General features: G+C 43.8%; 1 pseudogene; it reads left to right on the forward strand.

Annotated features, from left to right (window-relative positions):
• LOC139029035 (metabotropic glutamate receptor 7-like) overlaps positions 1-23,803 on the forward strand; it is a 134,015-nt pseudogene that overhangs the window by 50,060 nt on the left and 60,152 nt on the right.

The following is a 23,803-nucleotide window of genomic DNA, read 5'->3' on the forward strand; positions in this document are numbered from 1 at the left end:
GCACATGAGGGTCTGCTATACCAAATTGATGGGAAGTGGTGTTGGGGTAAAACATACGACATTTATAAAATCCATGTACACAACAACAGTGTGGCAGTTAAAAGATTGGGCAAAAAACAGCACACCTTTCTTCAACACAGGGTCGCTGGGTGAGACAGGGATGGCACTTAAGGCCCACCCCTCTTCACATAATATATCAACGAATTGGCGCGGGCACTAGAACAGTCTGAGCGCCCGGCCTCACCCTACTAGAATCCGAGCGTCAAATGTCCTACTGTTTGCTGATGATCTGGGTGCTTCTGTCACCAACCAAGGAGGGCCTACAGGCAGCACCTAGATCTTCTGCAAAGATCTGTCAGACCTGGGGCCTGACAGTAAATCTCATGTAAGACCAAATAATCGGTGTATCAAAAGGTCCAGTCGCAAGGACCACCAATTCCATCTAGACCTGTTGCCGCTAACGAGCACACAAAAAAGCTATACTACCTCGGCCTAAACATCAGCGCCACAGGTAACTTCCACAAAGCTGTGAAACGATCTGAGGAGACCAAGGCAAGAAGGCATTCTATGCCATCAAAGGATACATAATTTCAACATACCATTAGGATTCGTGGTTACCTTTAGAATATAATCACTTTGAATCAGTCACACTCGCCTCATTGCTCCTGGTGTAATGTTGGGTGCTGTTGGGTGCCGCTCACCATCCCAGACGGGGGGACAAATAATGTGGACAAACACCAATGAAGTGGAGACTCTGCAGTGCAGATTATTTCTGTCTAAAAATAGTCTCCGTGGTACAACGTAGAACACCAAATAATGCATGTGCAGATGTCAGAAGTTAGGCCTGAGAATTTGTGTTTTTGTTGTGTTACGTTTTCCTTTAGGTGTGTATTGGTGGGTTATGTGTGGTTGGGTTATGTGTGGGTTTGTGTGGGTCACGTACTGTGTGGTGTGGGAGAGGGGGTACTGTGGGTTGGTTTGTGTGTGTGTGGGGGTTCTGCGCGGGTTTGTGTATAACCGGTCTCTAGATCGGCGAACCGATACCAGAAAAGGACTAAATCTAGAGTACCTACTGCTATAGTAGAGGAAGGCGGAGTGCCGCGAGAGAGCTCTCTCAATAAATCAATGCCATTGCACCACTACAGAGATGATAATTCTCTGACGAAGAGCCCAGGCAGAGCTGGTCCTAGGGGTCATGTCTGAGCGACAGACACACCTGCGAACACGAGCTTCTAGGTAACAGCACAATGGATATCCCATACCACACTCTCATGAGAGAAAGAAACAATATAATTACATTGACACATGTCGGGTGTGTTTAGGAAGCATCATGAGCAAGAAATATCAGAAGCTAAGCGGGAGAAATTATGACTATTTGCCCGTCAAAGAGGTGGACACTGACCATAACGTTAAGGAAAGCTTTGACTTTGAGTTGTCAGATCTTCAGTGAGCATAGCCTTTGCCTATGAGAGAAAGCGCCGCCCGTAGGCAGAACATGGCTCTCAAGCTAGAAACAGGCCTATGTGCTCTACTTGCCCACCTAAAATGACTGTATGTGTGGAAATCTCTGAGCTGCCACTACTGTTGGCCTGACTTCACTTGCCACCTTACTACTTGACTCGGAATGGAGTCTGATCCGAGCACCATCATTGTTACACCAATGCAGATCTTACCACGATCCTACAAAGAATTCGAAGGACAAATTCCAATTTGAACTTAAACCGGCTCACCCGATATCTATGCATGGTCCTCTGTTAGCACAGCTCCCTACAGTGTGTTCTCTACTCTAACAGCACAGGCGGAGATGATTAGTGAGCTTCTGTTCTGCCACAAGAAACACGGCAACAGCAAGACGAGAACACCATTTAAATTACAAACCACTATTTACTAATATTTATTCAACCTTGCATGCTACATGTTCACATAACATTAGAGTAGCATAGTTAACACACAACGGAACATAAGAATGGTAGACATTCTATGTAATGTCTTTGACTTGTTTTGATAAATCTGCCTACTCATACTGTGTAAGATGTGTACTGAGCGTCTATTTATTTCAATATGTTTATTTCACTTTCTGTAATCTTATTAGTAATACTCACCACACGTCAACTCCAGCGCTTTTCTAGGCAATGTAGACACAGAGTATACTCCACTAATAGATCGCCAATAAACCCTTGATATTGAATTGAAATTGAAGATACAGCGATAGAGAGCCAGAGAACAGAGATGAAGAAGCCACACAGAGCCCTAACTAAGCTGAGTACAGAGATTAGAGAGAACATGAGATAGAGAGATCAGAGCTGACGTTAGAGAGACCAGTGAAATCGACGCCACTAAGACGACTACAGACTAGGAATGAGACAAGGCACAGAGAGAAAGAGCATTCCGAGCAAGAGTAAAGAGCAGCACAGAAGCGAATATGAAAGAGGTGAAAGAGTTATAGAGACTCGGTTCTGCTCGTTTAATACATAACACGGAGAGTCACTCAGCATATCTCTTCTCACACGTCCGGATTTATATACACATCTTGTACAGATACCCGTAATTCTTTCATAACAGTACAATTTAGCAAACTATGCCCCTTGTTAACCCAGGGAGAGACCTGTACCAGGGGAGCAATTAGAGTTAATGCTTCGCTCAAGGCAACATTCAACATATATCCTTTTCTTCACACTATGAGTTAGACCTCGCGGATGCAAACCAGTGCCACCTTACTTCGAAGTACACGGAGCCCACTGCTTCTCTTAAAATGCCTAGAAACTATCTCTGTCGGATTGATTCTGGAACTTGCGATCATATCTGAGATATCCACGAAGACCAATACAAGTTCCTAGACTCACGACTGAAGGTCCTGGGGCTGCTGAGCTACAGTCAAGGTACTTACGCATTCGTCTGACCACAGTAAACCAGCGAACTGATCTAAGCCGCAGTTCTCTCGCAAATACTTGTGAGAATAATGTACCTACACACTCGAGAGCCATATCTAAGATGTCTTGTCTTGTAACCCTGCATAAAACGTTTCCCTGGGGCCACAGCATCAAAACACCGAGTACTATCAATAGACTTGGCTTTGAAGCGATGGGCCCTCCTAGATCACCTCGCGTGCCCCATTCTTTGGTTGTGTGCTTCATGTGCAGGATGCTAGTGGTGATCAAAGCAAGTAGACAATACAAGCGAAAGAGCCCATTGCTTGTTCGACCCAGGGCGGAGCGGGGAGCGGGCGGAGGGGCGAGGAAGAGTCAGACTCAGAGAGATTTATCCGAATTCTAGATGTCCACTTCCACATGTTGATACTTCTTATCCAATACCCCTCATTTGATTGTTTTGGACCCCAGTGTCCCAGCTGTCGTACCTGAATTGCGAGACCATATGTGATAGGATAAAACTTGGAATGATCATTTCGCATATTCATTACAGCAGCTTTAGTGATAAAGAGATGTGATGTGACAGATGAGGCGGTCAATTATAGTCTACCAACCAAGGGAAATTCCAAGATAAACATACTCAAACCGATGATGCAACCCAGCCGCCACACCTGAAGTGATTACAAAGAGTAGCCGGTGTCATGCAGTAAATAAACCTGAACATGTTTCACTCATAACAATTCGCTCTGAGTGTTTGCGATACCGGGGAAAGGTGGAGAAAGTAAGTGGGTGGAACGGCGCAGTAAGGAGCGGGAGAAGCATGAAAAGTGAGGATGTGAGGTGACAGGAGAAGGAGAGGAGGGGTGGTTTGGCGGAGATGGATCGAGGTGCCGGCAGGGATTTTGTAAGGCGGAGTATGTTGAGGGCAGTGAAGAGCAAGTGACGGTGACGGGTAGGGATGAGAAAATGGTGAGCAGAGAGTGAGGAAGCGAGGTGAGGAGGCAGAAGGAGATGTGAATGAAAGAGGATCGAGGTGCGTAGAGGAGACGGGTGTAGAGCGTGAGGTGATGCGATGAAAGCATGAGCGGGAGGGGAGGCGTTATGTCACAAGAGTGAGCAGTACGTCGATAGTGTGAGTAGGCTAGCAGGCAGGAGGCGAGAGAGGAAGGGTACATGGAGGTCGCAGGTGGTGCCCAGACAATGGACCCCGGGCTGAGCTTGGGTAATCTCCTCCCACGAACATGCTACTGCCAATACAAAAGAGGAAGACATGAAGGGAGGGATCGCCGTCTCGTTTTGAACTGTTGAATCTCGTTCTCTCTCTTTTTCTTTCACTTCACTCTGTCTGGTCTGTCCTGTCCTGTCTTGTCTGTCTGTCTGGTCGTCTGTCATGGTCTGTCTTCTGTGTCGGTCTGTCTGTCTGCTGTTATGTCTGTTCTGTCTGTCTTGTCTGCTGTTCTGTGTGCTGTCTGTCTGTGCTGTCTGGCTGGTCTGGTCTGTCTGTCTGTCTGTCTGTCTGTCTGTCTGTCACGTTTAAACAGTCTGACATACTCAATCCATCTCACTCTTTCTCTCGTCTTTGTCTCTCTCACCTCACTCCTCCCCCTCCTCCACTCCCTTCCTTCTCTCTCTCTTTGCATCCAGAGCTCCACAAAGAAATGATCGAGCAGACACTTCCCCTGCCAGGAGGGCCTGGGGCGCCGGTTTCCTGAGTCCAAGCCCCAGCGCGCCACTAGCCCATTTGACTTAAGCCAGCCAGCCTGACTGCCCTCCTTGATCCCTACCTGGCATCTCTCGTCGTCCTGCCCAATGTATGACCATATTAGAGAGACATATTTCCCTCAGATTACACAGATCCACAAAGAATTCGAAAACAAATCCAATTTTGATAAACTCCCATATCTACTAGGTGAAATTCCACAGTGTGCCATCACAGCAGCAAGATGTGTGACCTGTTGCCACAAGAAAAGGGCAACCAGTGAAGAACAAACACCATTGTAAATACAACCCATATTTATGCTTATTTATTTTCCCTTGTGTACTTTAACCATTTGTACATTGTTACAACACTGTATATATATAATATGACATTTGTAATGTCTTTATTGTTTTGAAACTTCTGTATATGTGTAATGTTTACTGTTAATTTTTATTGTTTATTTCACTTTTGTATATTATCTACCTCAATTGCTTTGGCAATGTTAACACATGTTTCCCATGCCAATAAAGCCCCTTGAATTGAATTGAATTGATAGAGATACAGCGATAGAGAGACAGAGATAGTGAGACAGAGATAGTGAGACAGAGATAGAGAGACAGAGATAGAGAGACAGAGCTACAGAGAGACAGAAAGAGAGAGACAGAGATAGAGAGAGACAGAAAGAGAGAGACCGAAATAAAGAGAGACAGAGCTAAAGAGAGTGAAAGAGATAGAGACAGTGTGTTAAAATACAAATCACTGGCATTCTCTTTCTCATCCTTTTATTACATTGTATCATAGTTTTTTTTAAAGTAATTTAGCAGATGCTCTTATCCAGAGAGACTTACAGGAGCAATTAGAGTTAAGTGCCTTGCTCAAGGGCACATTCAATATATTTTTTACCTAGTAGGCTCGTGGATTCAAACCAGTGACCTTTCAGTTACTGGCCCAACGCTCTTAAATGCTAGACTACCTGGCTGCTGCCCACTTTTGAACCAGAACACTAAATTCTAACTCACTGAAGTGGTTTAGCTACTAGCATCTGACAGTATTCCCTCCCCTGAATTTGTGTAATTGTATTACAACCAGAACTGATGTTGTACTCGCATATACGTTTGGCCGTTCAACACGTATTAAGTTGCTTTGAACATGGCCTCCTGTTCCCCTCCTCTTTTTGTCTGCTTTGTGCAGTAGTGGGTCAAAGCCATAACTCATACTCAGTGCTGTTAGCCTGGGTTGTGGAATTCCATCAGTGGTCTTCTGTGTCCTCATTCCCCTGTTTCCCCAGTGTCCAGCTGCTTCTGATCAGCCTAATAGGAATGGATTGCATTCATACAGCAGCTTAGATAAGATGGTGTGATGGGGTATCTCAACCATATCCAACAATATCAACGTGATGCACCCAGCCCACCTGAGTGATTCAAGGTAGCTGGTCTGTACCTGAACACTCATAACATCTCTGTGATTGCACCGGGGACAGGTGAGGAGGGGTGAGGAGAGGAGAGGAGGGGAGAGCTGAAGTGAGGAGGGGTGACGAGAAGGAGAGGGAGTGGCGGATGGAGAGGTGAGGAAGGTGTACTAAGGGTTGAGGGGTGAGGAAGATGTTAGGAGGGAGAGGAGACGGTGAGCGATGGGTTTGGAAGGGAGGGTTCTTGAGGGAGGAGAAAGGAGAGGTGATGAGGCTTCGATGGGTGAGAGAGTGAGAGGGATGCGCGATGTTTAGGAGGGATGTGAGGCGGTGAGGAGAGGTGAGAGGAGGGGTGAGAGGATTGAGGTTGGGTGGAGAAGGGTGTCGAGGAGGGTGAGAGGATGAGAGAAGACTGTGGATGAAGGGATTCGAAGGGTGAGGAGCTGAGGGTGGGAGGGGAGGTGAGAGATGGGTGGTGAGGAGGGGTGATGAGTGTGGAATTCGAGGGGTGAGGAGAGAGGAGGTGGGAGAGAGAGAGGTGAGGAGGGGGAGGAGGTGAGGAGGAGAGAGGAAAGGTGATGAGGATTCGAGGGTGAGGAGAGGTGAGGAGGATGCGAGATGTGTTAGGAGGGTGTGAGGGGTGAGGAGAGGTGAGGAGGGGTGAGGAGAGGTGAGGAGGGGTGAGGAGAAGAGGAGAGGTGATGGGATTCGAGGGTGAGGAGGTGAGAGGGGGAGAGAGGTGAGAGGGTGATGATGAGGGATCGAGGGGTGAGAGAGTGAGGTGGGGAGAGGAGAGGTGAGGAGGGGTTGAGAGGAGAGAGGAGAAAGGTGAATGAGGGATTCGAGGGTGAGGAGAGGTGAGAGGAATGCGAGATGTTAGGAGGGATGTGAGGGGGAGGAGAGTAGTGAGGTACCAGTGTCTCATATAACATCCTATTAATTACACGTCACCAATAGCATTTGACTGGGTAACAGCAATACTTATTGTGAGCCAAGCTGTCTGTTGATAATTATAGGACCGGGAACATCTCAAGTGATGATAAACTGCTTAATAATACTAGTAATGATGATATTGCTTTTATACAGTGCTTTTTACTAGGTCTCACTAGGGCTCAAAGATTTTTTCGTTCTCTGTCTGGTTGAAACTCGTGTCATCACCATCCACAATTAAGCATATTCAGCAATGGATTATTCAGTTGGAGAACACATTCAGTTAGGTAGAACACATTCAGTTAGGTAGAACACATTCAGTTAGTGATACATTCTTAGGTTAGAAACATTCAGTAGTAGAACACATTTCAGTTAGGTAAAAAATTAGTAGTAAACACATTCAGTTAGTAGACAATTCATAGGATAGAACACATTCAGTTAGTGAGACACCTCGTTAGTAGAACACATTTCAGTTAGTAGAAACACATTCAGTTAGGTAGAACACATTCAGTAGGTAGAACACATTCAGTTAGTGAAACATTCAGTTGTAACAAGTTGGTAGAACACACGTATAGACATTCAGTTAGGTAGAACACATTCAGTACGGTAGACACACATTCAGTTTGGGTAGAACACATTTTCAGTTAGGTAGAACACATTCATTTGGTAGAAACACATTCATTATGTGTAGAACACATTCAGTTAGGTAGAACACATTCATTTAGGATAGAACACATTCAGTTAGTAGGAACACATTCAGTAGGTAGACACATTCAGTTAGGTAAGACACATTCAGTTAGCGTAGAACACATTCAGTTAGGTAGAACACTTCAGTTTGTTAGAACACATTCAGTATCAGGTTAGAACACATTCAGTTAGGTAGAACACATTCAGTTAGGTAAACACCTTCAGTTAGGTAAAACACATTCAGTTAGGTAGAACACATTCAGTAGGTAGAACACATTCAGTTAGGTAAACACTCAGAACATTGCAGACAGAAATATAATGAATAGGGTTGAAGTTGTATACTGTTGTTGCACCCTGTTGAGCATAAGAGGAGTAAAATCTCTTCTCATCACTTCACTCTCTCCTCCAATCAGATCCCTCAGAACAGCTATGCCTCCACGGCCCCAGAGCTGAGTGATGACCGGCGCTATGACTTCTTCTCTCGGGTGGTTCCCCCGGACTCATTTCAGGCCCAGGCCATGTGTGGACATCATCAGAGACCCTGGACTGGCCTACATCTCCACCGTTGCCTCTGAGGGCAGCTATGGAGAGAAGGCGCGTGAGGCCTTCCAAGAGATCTCCAAAGAGGCTGGTAATAGGAGGAGTAGTAGTGGAATATGATACTATAATGATAAAATACTATGCTTAGATTTAGTTTTTGGAGTTATTTCTCAAAGCGCTGTAGACGTCAGTTACAGGTAGAGCACTGTTGTTCCTCTTGAAGCATTTTTTCACCCATGGTTCCATACAGACAGGAACGATCACAGGTGAGAATGCCCACCTCCACCTTTTAGCAGGTTATAATTACACTGCCAATTTAAGACAGCAGCACACTGACAGGCTAGAGAGAGGAGTGGGAGGAGGGAGGGAAGGAGAGAGGAGAGAGGGAGAGAGGAGGAGGGAGGGAGGGAGGGAGGGAGGGAGGGAGGGAGGGAGGGGAGGGAGGGGGACGAGGGGAGGGAGGAGGGGGAGGAAGGGGAGGGAAGGAGAGAAGCGAGCGGAGACCGAGCAGAGTCACACCCTGACCATAGAGAGCCTTTTTATTCTCTATTTTGGTTAGGTCGGGGTGTGACTAGGGTGGGTAATCTAGGTTGTTTTATTTCTATGTTGGCCTGGTATGGTTCCCAATCAGAGGCAGCTGTTTAGCGTTGTCTCTGATTGGGGATCATATTTAGGCAGCCATTTCCCCACTGGTTTTTGTGGGATCTTGTTTATGCGTAGTTGCCTGTGAGCACTCCATTGCTTCACGTGTCGTTTATCCTTTATTGTTTTGTTTTGCGGTTCACTTATAATGAAAAAGTCGAACCGATTTCACGCTGCGCTTTGGTCCGAATGTTCTTACGACGATCGTGACAGGGAGGTAGAGAGAGAGGGATTGAGGCTGTTTTGTCCATCTGGGGCTCACTATGGACCAACAAATTGCTGTAAATTCCATGCTGAGACTACATAGACAATTATATTTTGTAATAAATTAATAAATGTATTGACAACAATTATCATAGTGACTTCTAGTACTGTGAGTGACTTTCAGCTCTGTGAGTGACCCTGAGTAAAATATGATCTAAGAATATAAGAGTTTGTTCTGTGGGTGCTGGCAATATCTGTTGTGTGGGAGAACTCTCAATTCCATTTCCATCCCAGCAACAAAGGCGCTGCTTTAAGAAAGGATTACCTACTTCATCATCTGGCCCAGGAAATTACATTCCGTGATCTACGCTTCAGCATTCATACAACTCCTCCCCTGGCAATACTACTGTACCTAGGGAACCAAGGTGACTTCCTGATTCTCACCTTGACAAGAGAGGAAGAGGCGAAGCAGGAAGGGTTATCTTTCGCAAAAATCTGTAAAAAAGAATCCCAATGCGTTTCTATGGGCTTAATATGCAGGCCTGCCTTTCTGGCTTTGGGACAACGACTCCCATTGTTAAGAAGGAAACGTGAGCCACTGGGCACAGACTTAGTTTCAACATCTAGTTTTGATTTACATTTTGTTGAGTTGTCAATTACATTTTTTGGTTGAAATTACGTGGCAACAACGTTTATTCAACCAGTTTTTGCCCAGCATCTCATCATTATATACAGATCTCTGCCTTAACCTTTACAGATCCCAACTATTTTCCTGTAATCTGCAGCTACTAGCTAGACCCCTGTCAACCAATCCTGCGCATCGGTACTGAGGAGTGATGCTAGTGTAGAGGAAAGGGCGAGAGCTAATGATATCCTTAAAGATGGTGGATACATTAAGATATAGTAGTTCACTCAGGCCGTTTACCATTTAAAAAAATTGGCAACTTCCTGTCTACTTTAGGGAGTGGCTCTCCCATAGACAGAGCTTGGTCTGGTCTACTTAGTTCATTGACTTCCATTGAAACAGAAAAATGAGGGAGTGGGATGTCTCACTTCCTTTTCCGTCTCTGATATCCCATGGGCGACGATAAGAAGTCTGGAGGACATGAAAATTTAATTTGTTCATGTGCAGTGTGATCACTCATTAAAACTTTAAGAGGCTGTTGTGGCGCTGGAGAGAACAGCTGCAGGATGAGCCTCAGCAGAACACTAAGAGGGAATTGGGAAGAAAAGTCCTGATGATTTAGTGGGTTACTTTGGAGGATTTTTTATTTCAGTGTGTTACATCCTCCAACGCACATGGTGGGTCTGCACATGGAAGGTCTGCACATGGTAGGTCTGCACATGGTGGGTCTGCACATGATGGGTCTGCACATGGTGGGTCTGCACATGGTTGGTCTGCACATGGTGGGTCTGCACATGGTGGGTCTGCACATGGTGGGTCTGCACATGGTGGGTCTGCACATGGTGGGTCTGCACATGGTTGGTATCTGCACATGGTGGGTCTGCACATGGTGGGTCTGCACATGGTGGGTCTGCACATGGTAGGTCTGCACATGGTAGGTCTGCACATGGTGGGTCTGCACATGGTGGGTCTGCACATGGTGGGTCTGCACATGGTGGGTCTGCACATGGTAGGTCTGCAATGACCGGATGGTTTTCTGTCTGTTGTACTTCCTTCACTGGTGTTTTTGTCTCGGCAAAACGCTGCGTTGATAATATTGTTGTGACTGTAAAAACATCACAGACGAGGGAGTTAGAAATGTATCTTGCTGTTCTTGTTGACTCATCCATTACAATAGAGCTGCAGTCAGGGAATGCCATTCTGTATCCCCATACAAATCAAATAGGAATCATTTCCCTCAATGAAAGCCTTGCACACCCAAGGCATTGTGTTTTTGATAAAAGCTTTGAATTCAGAATGATAACTCTCGATATTCATAACATTAGAGAAGGTGTCATTTGCAGTACGAGATGCTGCATTGGATTGAAATGAATAGGCATCATACTGTATTTGCACTGAAGCAGTGGTGCAGTAGAAATATCTCCAATAACATTGAAAGAGAAACATGCAGTCCCAGATACAGCCACAGTTTGTTGTTTGAGTTGATCTGTAGGGCCTTCAGATGTTTCTGGAAGTGACATGGCAGATGCATTAGTAACATTCTCGCTTCACCACTTCAAGGAGAAGCTTCTCCCGGACTAATGCAATATGGCTGCCCATTACCCCGAGCAGAGTGTTGGTCAGCTCATATCGATCTGCTCTGTTTTCCACTCTCCTCTTTCTCCCTTGTTTTGGTAGTATTCCACCCTTGCAGTTTCATTTGAATGAGTTGTCTTTGCTTTAGAATTGGAGCATGGGACTATGAATCTTGTTAGTATTTTTCTTGGTGTGTACGTCTGGATTGGGTCCAGTGTAATGGAGTTTGTGTTTTCTCTTTGATAAACAAACTCATGCAGCGCGTTTGAGRATTAGATACTCCCACAAACATCACTCTTAAATGAATTGCTGTATGCTGCCACAGCCGGGTTTTCATATCATTAGTTTGAACAATGAAAAACCTGTCAAAGGCACTCCAAATATTTAGCCGAGGGACTGAAGCGGAAAAATGTAAGAGAATTTTATTTTGACTTTATACATATGGAGTGACTGACCTAGTTTGCCCTAGTATTTGACCAATAGCTTGATGTGTTCTCAGAATATGAGCATTCTAAAGTGGAAAAGTGTGCTCCAGCAGCCATCCCCTCTCTCTTCTAGAGACAACGTGACAGTGGAATGGAACGTGGGATAAGGAAGGAAGGGGTTCATGTGTACAGAATAGCAATGGAATTATATTTCTGTGGGATCCCACTTGAGCTGCATGGGGAGGAAAGTGTCAGTGGAGGGAGCCTGTCGTCGTTCTGCCTCTGCTCCAGAGGTGATAAATATAATTGGAGCATTATGGATCCCCCTCGGGGGTGGAGTGATGGTACGATTGGGGTTTTGTGGGGTAGTGGGGGGGACAGAGGAATGGGTAAGAGGGGTTGAACCCATCAGGGACCACTCTGATTTCTGAAACGCCACCGTCACATCCTGGAGTGCATTTTGGGAATCTCCGGGATATGGGGATGAATAATGGAAGCTGTTAATGTAGCACACGACCCGTGGCACTTAGACTCATCAGCCTAGGACCATCAGCCTAGGACTAGCAGGAGCCTGATGAATTAAATCATCATTATTTTATCTGTGATATATTAATCAAGCTGGGACATGTGGAGCACTGAGTTGGAGGGGGGAGAATGTTTAATGTAGATACCGAGCAGTAGGTCTGAAGCTACAAATGAAATATTGTGCACGTCCCAGGATGTTAATTTCACGAAAAGCACATTCTTACCCAATACTTTTAGACTGTTGTATTAAAACTATGTTTGATGTTCTATGTTAGAATCGCCTCTGTATAAGATTTGAATACTCCACACAGAGCAGTGTGAGGAGTTAAACACTCCCCCTCTATGATGCCCCTTGCATTTATCTCTCAGAGTTCTCATTTTTTTTCTAACAGAGACAGTGGACTGCTCTTTGGCTGCCAGTGGACTGCTCTTTGGCTGCCTGTGTAAATAGAGAGCTCTTTCTTTCATGCCCAGAGAACAGACACTCTGCCAGCGGCAGGTGAAGACACTCAAACCCACAGCACTAGACTCCAGGCTCTGATGGCTCTGCCTGCCTGGTGTTCTCATCTTGACTGACTGACAAGGAATTCTGCAGTCATTCAATAATTTAGCCTCAGTTTCACAGCACATAGCCAGTCTGCAGCCTTCAGGCAGGCTAGTCCTCACAGAATATTCCAGCCTGGTAATTTTTTTAAATAATAATAATTATTGTGACGTACAGTACACCGGATAGGTGTAGTAAAATGTGTTGTTTTACAGGGTCAGACATGGTAGTACGATAGGTGTTGTTTTACAGGGTCAGCCATAGTAGTACGATAGGTGTTGCTTTACAGGGTCAGCCATAGTAGTACGATAGGTGTTGTTTTGCAGGGTCAGCCATAGTAGTCCGGCACCCCTGGAGCAAGTTAGGGTTAAGGGCCTTGCTGAAGGGCACATCAACAAATGTTCACCTTGTCTGCTCGGATATTTGAACCTGCAACCATTTCGGTTACTGGCCCAACGCTCTAACCGCTAAGCTACCTGCCACCCTTAAAGGTTAGTGCTATCTGGAATCCTTGTGACGTTACCCCATTGAAGTGAAACATTTAAAAAGGTTAAGCTAAGGGTTAGGGATGGGTAAGGGTTAAGGTTAGGGTAGTGGTTAAGATTAGAGTTTAAGGTAGGGACGTCCCAAGGATTCCAGATTCCACTAACCGAAAGCAAAACCACTCAAAAGGCTGCTTATCTTCATCAGTGACTGGCTGCCAGGTCCCATGTCTCTGTCAGCTTCGTGCTACAAGGTATGGCCTCTGCTTCCCTATACACCACACACACTGTGACAGTGACAAGCATATTTTCATAAGACTTCTCTTTGACCCTAAATTCTAGATACATTTTAGTTGGATTAATCCTCATCACCTATAATACCCTCCGACCGACAGACAGACAGACACATAGACAGCCCCCAGAGCTAAAAGGTGTGGCTAATACCTCTCTAAGAATTAGCCCTAGTACATTATTAGAGTTTCCCAAAAAGGAAACCTTGTTCGTAACAGTGTCATAAGCCCTCCCAGAGCCCTGAAGAATCATGTGGAATCTCTGTGCTGAAATGGAGCTTTAGTGGTGTCCCTATGAGACCCTCCGGCTGCTGCTGCTGCCTCCCTCTGCTGCTACAGCTCCACAGATACACCACAATACCAGGCTACACTTTTCATTTTAACAGGAGAGCCCAATCCTCAAGCATTTAACAGACCAGCCGCCAGAGAAAGGAGCTCAGCTTTTGTGTTCTGTCCACTTAAGGAGGATTACAGGAGCCATCCTCACTGTCTTTGTAGAGATGTGGCTGCTGCTTTTTGGGATGGTGAAAGGGGGATGGAGGAGAGGGGGAGAACTCGGAAAGAGTCATTTAGATGGAGCTGTCTTTAGCTGTAGCCCAGTAAACAGGGTCTGGAGTTGTGTTTTCTACTCTGCCAGCTAAAAGTTGTTTATATCAAAGTAATGAGCCTGAGCAGAAAGCCAATTAGTTGATTCCTCCAATGTCTTGGTCTACTCAGGGAAACCAACCCAATGTTGCAAAGGTTATCTGGTATTAGGAGTGCTTGAGCAGGAGATATTTTAATTAGTTTTGATAGAGAAGCCTGAGTGTCGACTCAGGACCAAACCTGCCTGCCGCTCGTCATGTAGCTCCAGTTATCATGTGTCTTCAGGTGTAATGTCTGTTTACGCTAGATGGTTAGGTCGGCCCGTGCGCTCACATCTGCTTGAATACAATTAAGCTATTTGTTAAAGATACGATTTGATGTTTATATTCCGATAATGAGCTCTTGAATGTGACCCGAGGATGACAAATAATGTTTGTTTTTCTATCTTCACAAAATGGTGGCTGCAGTCTCTACTCCAGCACCAGTGTTTTCATCAGCTCACACAGAGCTATGGGACGATATTTAAAGATGACCTTAAATGCTTGACAGGAGCAAATTAGGTCCTATTACAGGCCCTTCATTTTAGATTCAGACAACCATGGATTAAGCTAAATGATTGCCTTAATCAATATTCCCCCAAGGACAATTGCCAACTAAGTTTTGGCCATATCTCTGAGGTGACTGTCACGGGAGGCTCGCCAAATATCTAATAAGTATTTAGCGACGCAGGGAAGCAATCAGTCAGTATCTTTCGTCCTGCACAAACTCATTAGCACTGACCTGTCTGAACATGATTCATTGTCAATATTAATATCCTCATTGTTTGTGTGGCCTGTCTCCACATTTGCTTGGTTGACTGTCCATTGTGTTGTGTCTAATAATGATGTGAAATGAAAAGTCAATGGGGAGGGGACGACTTCAAAACATCTGTGTTCACAAAGTGTGAAAAGTCTTTACACGTCTTCCTTCTAGAAGAATGATGCAGTTTCCTATTGGTCTTCTGTTGGACTTTTTGTTTTGTGAGGGTCCTGTCAATTGCTAATTGTTATACTGTGATGTACCACTTACTGTAAACCACTCAGCTCACAGCGTGTGACTCAAATGTACATGGGATGTATAGTATGTATACAGTGATTGTCTTTTTTAGTCATCTATCTCTCTCACATACCTATAGCGAAGATGAAAACACAAAACAAATATGGGTCTTCCTTTCAGCACCACTTTGTTTGAAAGCGTTCCATATCCATATGGATCTGATTTCCAAGAGTCAAGGTTAACACAACCTTGACTTGAGGGTTTTAATTGTGTGTTTTGAATTAGAGCTGGGGGATATGGACAAAAAAACATATCGCAATAAATTGCCTGAATTGATGCGATAATGATAAATAGCAAGATAAGTTTATAACCATGTGCACCACCATTTAAAAAAATATCCTTTAAACTACTACTGCTAGTTTAATGGTTGAACCAAACATTTTCCGTTTATAATGTTCTGTTTATTGTCCCAGCTCTAATTTGTATATGTTCATGTATGTTCCAGAGGGCTCATCATCTCTCTCTCTCTCTCTCTCTCTCTCTCTCTCTCTCTCTCTCTCTCTCTCTCTCTCTCTCTCTCTCTCTCTCTCTCTCTCTTTCTCTCTCTCTTTATCTCTCTCTTTTTCTCACTCTCTCTTTCTGTCTCTCTCTCTCTCTCTCTCTCTCTCTCTCTCTCTCTCTTTCTTTATCTCTCTCTCTCTTTTTCTCCCTCTCTCTTTCTGTATCTCTTTCTCTCTCTCTCTCTCTCTCTCTCTCTCTCTCTCTCTCTCTCTCTCTCTCTCTCTCTCTCTCTCTCTCTATCCTTCTCTCTTTATTTATTTTTGTGTATCTCTCTGTAAATCTATCTCTTTCTTTCTGTGTATCTCTCTCTCTGAATTTAAGGTGGGATCTGCATCGCTCAGTCTTTGAAAATTCCCCACAACCCCAAGCTGGAGGATTATGACGAAGCCATCCAACAACTGCTGGAAACGCCCCACTCCCGGGGAGTCATCATCTTTGCCAGTGAAGAAGACGTACGGTGCGTAGAGCAGTACACAGCATCCAAATGCATTTATGAACGCACTGGGTGTCTGAAACACAAACATGCCTCCAATAACACAAACAGAAAGGTGCCTGGGAGGGGAACCCGAGAATGTGGAATATCACAACAAAGCAGCAGAGATATTGTTCAGTTTACAATGCCTCAAGGGATATGTTTCTGAGAGGAAACATGATCTTTAAAAAAAATAAAATAAACGAAGGATGGATAGACAGACCATAGTAAGAGAAAAAGAAAGAGGGAGAGATGGAGAAAATATGAGGGAGAGAAAAAGGGAGAGAGATAGAGGGCTCTTGAAGTCCTTTCATATCTTCTATACATCAATCAATGGAGACTGCTGAGGGGAGAATGAAGTATAGTAATGCCCGGAATGGAGTCAATGGAATTGTATCAATCACATGAGAACCACGTTTGATCCAATTCCCATTGAATCCATTCCAGCCATTACTATGAACCGTCCTCCCTTCAGCAGCCTCCACTGACATCAATGGATTTAAAACACAGTGAATATAAATAGGTTCATGGTGTAACTTAAATATACATTGATATAAATAGTACACATCTTCTGCAATATACTGATATGCATCTTGATAGGTTGCTTGATAGGTTCCCCATGATTTTGGATTGCATGTATCCCTTCTGCTTTCTCCTAATTCCCACATGGCTGTCCTTGCAGGGGACTTCTCAATGCCACCAAGAGAGCCAATCAGGTGGGCCATTTCCTGTGGATTGGGTCAGACAGTTGGGGGGCGAAGACCAGCCCAATACACCAGTTGAGGACGGTGGCAGTGCGGGAGCAGGTCACTATACTGCCCAACGCGTCATCTATTAAGGTAATGCGTCACACCACACACACCCACACACACACACACACACCACCACACACACACCACACACACACACACACAACACACACAACACCACCCACACACACACACACACACACACACACACACAGTTTTACCAGTCAGCAGTGACTTATTTAGCAGTTCCACTCAGTGTCACTGTGATGATAGCCACTCATCATTACAATCTGGGGCCTAGGTGGAAAGTGAAGTGTGGAATTTTGTAAAGCTTTTTTTAATTAGAGTGATCTAGACAGGACAATAGTTGGCAAGATGAGTATATTAAACCAGCATGCATCATGACGTCCCTTTCAGAAGAAATTCAGCTGAGTCATGATTAGTCATCATCTCTTGTCACAGTGCTTCTGATGATAAAACTGACTGTGTGAGAGAGCAGAAACCTGTGTAGAGATTTGGACCTTGAGTACGTCACAGCTGGAGATGATACATCAACCCAAACCCTGTCTTTGTGCTTGTTATCCATTATTATTAATACTGCTTATCTATAGACTTCATTGTTTATTCATTCATTTTCACACAGTATAAGTTTTAAAACAAGAGTTCAATAAAAATTCATCAAAATATGGCCCGATTTTGATGAAACTTGGGTGAATGATGCGTCTTGCCATAGAAATCGGTAATTTACAAAATTACACTGATTGGCCCAAGAAAGGAGTTATAGTAATTAACTGACATTTGTGAGTCTCACCAGAGAGGAAGAGGCGAAGCGATAAGGATAACTGGGCCAAAATCTGTCTTCTCCAGCAAATGCCGTTTTTTCATTTTTTCCCGCTCACCAAGCGAGAAGTTATTGTATGGAAGTCAATGGGAGAGTGTCGAATTTGGTCAACAAAAAATGTAATGGCTTATTTGGTATGTGTGGCTTATTTGATTGAGTAGATGTTTCGTAGCGCTTACTGTGGGTTGTTACGAGTGTACTGATAAGTAGGACCAGGGTTGGGTAGGTTACTTTCTAAATGTAATCCGTTACAGTTACCTGTCCAAAATTGTAATCAGTAACGTAACTTTTGGATTACCCAAACTCAGTAACGTAATCTGATTATATTCCATTACTTTTAGATTACTTTCCCCTTAAGAGGCATTAGGAGAAGACAAAACTGTATGTTACCAATTGAACAACATCTATTGCAGAATAAATCAATGTTAAAGTTTACATAGCTGGCCATATATGGATGTTACATTTTACTTATTGGGTTGGTTATGTAGGCTTCTTCTCACCTATCTCTTTCTACTACATATAATAATACGATTAAATTATATCTTTACATTAAAAATCTAAGTCTATCAGAATTCCAGTCATTCCAAATAATGTTATACCCCTTGATCTTCAAGAATAGGACTTGGAAATATGGAAGTATAGACAAGCCAAATTGTTTTACCTGAGCATGACCCCAAAACTAAGGACTTATTAGCCAGCCCTACTCTGTTGTTTATGATTTTGTTGTCATGGAGGACTGATTGTGCTCATTGATTCGAGATGAAAAATGAATGCTGCGCTCATGGAATGGTATGCTTGGAGCACTACCGAAAGTGCTATTTACATGTGAAAAATGAATGCCATATGCTGCATTTGCTATAGGACTTGTGTCTACATTTTTGTTGGGGACACTTTGATGTTTTGATAATATGCAGCTGTTTAAAGGGAAAATCCACAGATGAAACAATAACAAAACGGTCGCCCCGCCTCTGTTTAGGTAAAAAGCTGAGGGATGCGCCTGGAGAAATGTAACCACTCTCAGATTAATAGACAATGCTACAGTATGGATGCAAGGACTGATCGTCCACCATCCTTCACTCTGTGTTCCAACTCATCCCAAACCCTCTCAATTGGGTTGATGTCGGGTGATTGTGGAGGCCAAGTCATCTGATGCAGCACTCCATTACTCTCCTTTTTGGTCAAATAGCCCTTACACAGCCTGGAGGTGTGGTGGGTCATTGTCCTGTTGAAATACAAATGATAGTCCCACTAACCGCAGATGGGTTGGCATATCGCTGCAGAATGCTGTGGTAGCCATGCTGGTTAAGTATGCCTTGAATTCTAAATAATTCACAGACAGTGTCACCAGCAATGCACCCCCACATCATTACACCTCCACCTCCATGCTTCACGGTGGGAAACACACTAGCAGAGATCATCCGTTCACCTACTCTGCATCTCACAAAGACACAAAATCTCAAATTTGGACTCATCAGACTAAAGGACAGATTTCCACCGGTCTAATGTCCATTGCTCGTGTTTCTTGGCCCAAGCAAGTCTCTTCTTATTATTGGGGTCCTTTAGGTGTGGTATCTTTGCAGCAATTCGACCATGAAGGCCTGATTCACGCAGTTTCCTCTGAACAGTTAATGTTGAGATGGACACATGACATCCCGGAAAAATTGGAGTTGTGCCTGTTTTTCACACTGCCCTCTCATTGGCTAGAATGGTCCCACCTGATATTGCCTTCTCCTGACCACCTTCTGGTCTGGATACCAGTCTCTTTAGCTAACATTCCACTCTTTGCCACTCCTTGTCATTCCCAAAGAGTCTTTGGCACATGACATGGAGTACAGAGAGGGGATTAGCTTGAGAGAATGGTACCCAGACTAACTACTGCCTTCCATATTTTAAGCCATTTATTTTCATTGTTAGACCGGCCACTTGAGTATCTGGTAAATATAATGGATAATCTGTGGTCACACACAATAACTGAAATGTGCTAGTCACACGCGATATATCAATTGGCCCAAGGGGGGTGCTGAATCATTCGTGGAGGACGACATGTTTACTATTGTCTTGTTTATTATGCATCCTGCTTTTTAATTAATGTCATGTTAATGTAATTTCCAAGATGAAAGCCCTGATTAAAGATCCATGTGGTACACAGGAACTGCAGTGGTCAAAACTTGATAAAGAGTGGTATTTGTTTGTACTTATTTGTACTTCGTAGCTATGAGACTAATACAACTCCTAAATGCCAGGACAGCACAGCGCTGCAGCTGCAGCAACACTGCCCAAGTCTCGCATCATTTTCTCCTAGGTTGGGTTCTGTTGGTAATTGGTGCAGATCTGAAGAATTCTCTTTTCTCTTTCGATTCTCCAGGGTTTGATGAATACTTCACCTCTCTCACCCTGGAGAATAATCGCCGGAACGTGTGGTTCGCCGAGTTCTGGGAGGAGAACTTTGACTGCAGGCTCCTTAGTTCTTCCAAAAGAGAAGACACCAGCAGGAAATGCACAGGTAGGTAGCCAACAGAGATTTGTTTGGTTATGTGKTTAAGTTTTTTCATGTTTGTTTGTTTGTGGGAGGGGCCATTACTATTGGTAATGGTGCACTATGAAAAGAATACCAATGTAGGATCTACATTTGATTACCCTGTTGCAGGTGAACCTTCCTGCAATGCGGGAAATATGAAGTTTAAAAAGGCTTCTGAAGTTTGTAATTTCCACTTAGAAATGTCAGACTTGATATTCTCTTTAAGAAAAATACATCAACCCCCAAAAAATGTCCATGAATTATAATCCACGTAATAATTCACACTTCCTGTTGCTGCAGGATTATTTTTTATAGGTATCTTAAGATAATGGTAGTACACATCTTTACAAGTGAGGACTCTGAGGTGTAGTCCGCTGGATAATGTAAATAGCTGGTCATACTGGGATAGTAAAGTTGTGCCCAGCTGGGTAATGGCATCATGCCAGCAGTGCTAAGCTGTGATATGTATGCTAAGTAGGTAGTAGAGCAAACATGCATTCCATTTGGAGAGGTGCTGAGCAGAGGAACTACACAGAAATGTTGAAAGTAAGTAAAGCTCTGCTACAGTAGCTCACTATTGATGCTCCCAAAGAGCTTTATTACTGACAATGTTTTGATCTCGCTGCAAGCATTATTTGCAATGAGGTGTGTTGGGACTTGGGAGTATTGATAGTGTGGAAGTGTTGCTTACTGTGGTGGATACTTTCTATCCTATAGGTATGCCAGCAAAGGGCGAAGATATACAATGTCACTGAGTCAATGCTAGTGACAGGGATTGATATATTTTATATGGCTTATGGCTGAGATGTACTGAAGGTCCTTGTACTCTCGCTGACCATACAGTAGCTAGCTATAGCAATTAGAGTGACAGGGAGTTGTTGGTATAATATCTTATATATACCGTCTTTCATAATTTCTTTATGTGCCACATGCTTCAGATCCTTGCACTTACTAAACCACATAAAAAATGTATGTAGAATATCAACAAAGCGTATAAGCATTGTACAAAGACACAAAAAGGTCGGTGTAGAGCTGCTTCCATTTCTCCATCTAACCAAGCCGATCCATATCCATATTTATGAATGTCAGGTACTAAGGGGAAGGTTATTTTTTTGCATTCAAAGCTTATGCGTTCAGTACTTTACTCACTGCTCTGGAAAACAGGAAAGGTTATGTGTGGGCTGAAATGTATGTTGAAAGGAGAGAAACTGGAGAAAATGTCAACACTTATTACTTTTGACCTCCTTCAGCTTGTGCCAGTCTCCCACGTTGTAGTCATATTCGTCATGGCCACACAGCCTGCCTTTTTTCCTTCTTCTCAAGTTTGCAATGTGAACTGGGAGTCTTTATTTGGTACTTAAATGTGAACATCACACAGTAATCTCCTTGCACTCTAGCAGCTTTCCCCACAGTGCTGTATAGCGCCCCATTCATCTGTTATTTTGCACTGTGTATTGACGAGCTGCTTTCCTGTTAATGCATCCTTGTTCATTACTGCCTGCGTCTTTCAAATGAATATATTCAGCGTCCATATGCCATGCTTAATGATAGAACCTGTTAACATTAGCACTTTGAAAATGTGCAAAATACCGCAGTCAAAGGATCCCCACCTAAACTAAGTGTGTGTGAGAGAGCGAAGAGATCCCCTACCAACCTGAAGCCATTCATTAGACATTCAGTCAGGGTATCACCAGTGAAATGAAAATGCCTCCAAAATAATCCATAGGGAAAGGGAAGAGACCGTAATAGAACATGGTGCTGCCATCAGTGCTAGGAGATGCCTCTAGACCAGGGCTGTCAAACTCATTCCATGGAGGGCCTAGTGTCTGCTGATTTTTGGTTTTAAGACCTAGACAACCAGGTGAGGGGAGATACTTACTAATTAGTGACCTTAATTCATCAATCAAGTACAAGGGAGGAGCGAAAACCCGCAGACACTCGGCCCTCCGTGGAATGACTTTGACACGTGCTCTAGACGCTCGTCAAGGCTTTGAACACTCTTAAAATGGGACAAATGTGATACAAATATATAGGGCCCATAGCGGCCTGACTTCACTATGAAATATATGCATATGTACATATGGTATTAATTTATACCTGGTTGTCTCCTCCTTGGCTAGCACTTCTTGTTTTACACTTCTACAACAGGACTCTGCAGGACTATGACCCATGCCGTGCTACAGTATATGAACAGGGTGACTAATTCACAGTGTGTGACTGTCCTTTTCTTGTCCTTTTTCTTTGGTCCTCTGTAGCTCAATTGGTAGAGCATGGCACTTGCAACGCCAGGATAGTGGGTTCGATTCCCGGGACCACCCGTACGTAAAATGTCTGCACGCATGACTGTAAGTCGCTTTGGATAAAAGCGTCTCCTCAATGGCATGTATTACATATGCCCTCTCCTCTCTCCACTGTCTTGTCCCTCAGGCCAGGAGCGGATCGGAATAGACTCAAAGTACGAGCAGGAGGGGAAGGTGCAGTTTGTGATAGACGCGGTGTATGCAATGGCTCACGCCCTCCACAACATGCAGAGAGACCTGTGTCCTGAGCACTCTGGCATCTGCCCTGTGATGGAGGCAGCCGAGGGAAAGACTCTGCTCAAGTACATACGCAACGCCAGCTTCAACGGTCAGTACATCCCCTGACCATGTTTATTTGTGCATCCTCATTAAACATATAGGCAAAGTGAAATGCCGCAAGTTTCATATAAGTACATATTTTTCTTTGAAGAAAAAACTTGTGTTCCAGTGTAATTTGTTTTGTGCAAATACAATTAAACAAGGACAGGTGAGAGGTAAGATAGAAGCATGGACAGTAAAGGGATAGAGTGGACATTGCTTTAAAATCCACATGTTTTCTCAGTCCACCAAATATGGCAGCACAATAGAATTTGTCATTTCATTTCTGAACATGCAGTCACTAGAGGCACTAGATTCTCCTATGTGTGATGTGTTGAGCAACAATTAATTAAACATGATAAATGAAAGTGCCAGCGGACCACATACTGTAAATTCTCCAAATCGTGGAATGTCCAACTCTCTTTGTCCATTCTACTAAATCAAATTCTATGGAACAATAATTTCTCCATGGGAATGAATAAAGTTTATTGAATTTAGTTTAATTGAATGGAGGCATGTTTGGAGGGTGTACAGTAGGGATGGTGTTGTATAAGTATGAGAAACCTTGCCTGGGAGATGGTAAATTGGTATTTCTCAAGTATGTGTTGTTTCTAGGTGAAATGGGTGAAATAAAAATACAATTCTACGTGGCATAACCATTTCTAGAAGAGACTTATGCAAGGTCTGAAGGCTAATATTTTCTTTTGGTCTCAGAAAGAATTTAGAAAAGCCTTTGTAGCTGCCAACTTATCTCCAGTTGGTATTTATCACAATTCATGCGGGGGCACAATTCATGCAAATGTACAATAATTAATAAGTGTTTCTCACAGCATTCAGAAAAGGCTAACAAGCTGTTGCTGTATTTTGTTGCACTCTTTCTGAACCTATACAGTACCTGCTATGCACTTGCAATAACACTGTCACAGAGGAATGCTCGGCTCACTAAATGAGCCATTGCCCGGTCTACCCCGGCTGATTCAG

The sequence above is a fragment of the Salvelinus sp. IW2-2015 genome, linkage group LG17 (assembly GCF_002910315.2).
Source record: "Salvelinus sp. IW2-2015 linkage group LG17, ASM291031v2, whole genome shotgun sequence".
Classification (NCBI taxonomy): domain Eukaryota; kingdom Metazoa; phylum Chordata; class Actinopteri; order Salmoniformes; family Salmonidae; genus Salvelinus; species Salvelinus sp. IW2-2015.